The sequence below is a fragment of the Solanum stenotomum genome, unplaced genomic scaffold, assembly GCF_019186545.1.
Source record: "Solanum stenotomum isolate F172 unplaced genomic scaffold, ASM1918654v1 scaffold20777, whole genome shotgun sequence".
NCBI lineage: Eukaryota > Viridiplantae > Streptophyta > Magnoliopsida > Solanales > Solanaceae > Solanum > Solanum stenotomum.
The window spans coordinates 106,959-110,227 of NW_026026212.1; the positions used below are offsets into that span (position 1 = coordinate 106,959).

Here is a 3,269-nt window from a genome sequence, read left to right on the forward strand (position 1 = left end):
AAATATAATTAAATAATTAGAGTGGGCGACAAGATAATTAAAATAGATATTTTATTTCAACAAAATTTAATAAAAAAAATATTTATATTGATTGGGTGACTTTATAAATGAACTATTAATAGTTGAGTGACTTTCTAAGTGAAATACCAATAGTTGAGTAACTTTTGAGTTATAAAACAAAGTTGAATGACTTTCTAAGGGCCCGTTTGGCCATGCGATATGGTATCATGATATGGAATCATGATATGGTATCATGATATGGTATCATGATATGGAATCATGAGATGAAATTGAAGATTTGTTTGGACATGCGATATGGAATTTTTGTGTTGTATATTTTCTCATAAACATAAAAATCCCATAAGTTGTAAAACTATTAAAATAGTCCCAATTGTTTATTCAATCTTATCAAATAAACAAAAATTATAAAATCGCATAATAAATTATTACAAAGTTATTTGTTCTTCAGTTAAATAATTGTTTCATCTAACTTTAATTTAATTAAAAAAATTGAACATAAATTGTACTTGATATGCTCATATCTCTCAACTACTCTTACAAATAACCTATAAAGTAGAAAAAAAACATACATTAGTGAGTTAATATTAACTTAGAAGTTAAATGCACTAAGATAAAAATTAACAAACATCACTAACTTCTAACTATTTACAAGAAAAATCAATAGTTAAATATTATTGAATAACGAAATTTTAAAAAGTTACCACAAGTTTGAGTCAAAAACATTTCTAATAAAATTTAATCAAAAAAATTATAACTAGTCCACTTTACTAAATATTAATAACTAATTGATCAAGTTTTCCCAAGTCCTCAATCAATTGAACTTGATATCCCTCAGTCATGTGAACGAACATTTTGCAAATACTAAGATTAAGAAAGTGCGACACCGCCAATGAAAATTGTCTTTTATCAATATTATGCTTAGTCATAAGATTAAGACGTTTTTTTATTATTATGAAAAATCAAAAAAGTATTACTCCCTTTGTTCTCATTTATATTCACCAAATGAATTTCTACTTTATCATTTATATTCACCAAATTTAAAGTGATAATAAATTTTATATTGGTGAGAATAATAAATTTTAAAAAGTAATGATGTGATTATAAATTTTATTCACATATGAAACAAATGGTTAGTAGATATAAATGTGGGGTTGTTTTAACAAAATATAAACTCATGGATCAATTATTGTATTAAAATATTTCAAATCATGATATGGAATCACACATGGTGATTCCATATCATAGTTTTTGGAGAATATGGTATCACCTCTCATGATATGGAATCATGAGATGGAATCAGCGTAAAATCGCATGTTCAAACGCTGATTCCATCTCACGACGCCATATCGTGATATGGTATCGCATGGCCAAACACCTACTAAGTGAACAAGCCTAAGTTGAGAGACTTTCTAAGTAAAATATTTAAAGTTGAGTGACCATATGAGATATTACCTCGAAATGAACAATCCTTTTCCTTCTTTTGTCCGGCTACCTAACAGAAAATTCCTTAGAAAATCAAGTACTCCATATAAAATGACTCCATACAAAAATAAATAAATAAATAAATACCTTACGCAATGGTTCCATTGCCTCCAAGAACCAGTATATATTCCCTACTTGATAAGCCAAGAAACTAAAGAGAAAAATGGACTAACTTAACATTTTGATAGGACTGTTATTCGTCTGGATTTTGATGCGTGGAGTAATATTGATTTCAATTAGAAGAAGAACCAAAAGAGTTGCACCAGGTCCCTTCCCTTTGCCTATCATTGGAAATCATCATTTGCTTGGTCATAAACCCCACATTTCACTTACTCAACTTGCAAAAAAATATGGTCCAATTATGAATCTCAAATTGGGACAAATAAACGCAGTGGACAAAAGCAAGATTTAGCCTTTTCCAATAGGTTTGTTATTGACGCTATCCGTGCCTGCAATCACAATGATTTCTCAGTTATATGGTAACCTGTCAACAACTCTTAGTGGAGAACGCTTCGTAAGATTATGAACTCTCACATATTCTCAGGTAATTAAGACTTCAAAATATGCATTTGAGTGGATAAAATGAGTCCTGACCCAATTTGTTTACACTAAAAATTAGAGTAGATTAATTATATTCACAGGAAACAAGCTAGACGCTAATGAGCATCTGAGGACAAAAAGAATCCAGGAGTTGATTGATTACTGTCACAAAAGTATTAAAGTTGGTGAAGCAGAAGATATCGGCAGAGCAACTTTTAGAACTACCTTCAATTTGTTGTCCAACACTATTTTCTCTAAAGTTTTGACTGATCCGTTTTCCGATTCTGCTAAAGAATTTAAGGAATTGGTATGTAAGATCATGGTTGAGGCTGGTAAACCCAATTTGGTGGATTATTTCCCCTTTCTTAAAAAGATTGATCCACAAGGTATAAGGCGACGCTCAACTGATTATTATACTAAAATGCATCACAATTATGAGTGATGATAGCTCCATAGCTGGAGCTTTAAGCTTTATAGAAATATAGATAGGAAGTAAGAAATTGTATTGATTGAATTATGTAACTTGATTCATTGAATCTGTACACTTGTGTATTTATACTAATCACATGAGCAACTAACTAATGCCAGATGTCTATATTGTTAACTAACTCTAGCTAATTAGTTAACTAACTCAACCATCTAGCTTGCTAACCATCTACACTAGTTAACACTCCTCCTCAAGCTTATGGTTGAAACATATTAGTCATCCCAAGTTTGCTCATCAGCAAGTTGTGTTGTATCCTTCCACGCCCTTTGGTCAGTAAATCAGCAAGTTGATGTTTAGTGTTGATGTGTTCAGTTTTCAGCATTCCTTGGCAAATTCTTTCCCTCACAAAATGGCAATCAATGTCTATGTGTTTAGTTCTCTCATGGAAGATTGGGTTTGTAGCTATTTGAATAGCTGCCTTACCGTCACATATCATATGCACAGGAAGATTTACATACACTCCCAGCTCTTTATACAAGCCTATTAACCAAGTGATCTCAGCTGCACAAGCAGCCATGCTCCTGAACTCTGCCTCAACTGAACTCTTTGACACTGTTTCTTGTTTCTTAGATTTCCAAGACACTAAAGCACCTCAAACTTCACAAGATATCATGTGACTGATCTCCTAGTTTCCACACATGCTCCCCAATCAGAGTCACAGTAGGCAGTGAGTTGTGCAGTTTGATCAGATAGCATTAGTATTAATCATGAACCAGGTGGTTCCTTAATATATCTCACC

The 3,269-nt window shown here is 31.8% G+C and overlaps 1 pseudogene; it reads left to right on the forward strand.

Annotated features, from left to right (window-relative positions):
• The first annotated feature begins 1,666 nt into the window (after positions 1-1,666).
• On the forward strand, positions 1,667-2,508 carry LOC125850918 (geraniol 8-hydroxylase-like; annotated as a pseudogene).
• Positions 2,509-3,269: the final 761 nt, after the last annotated feature.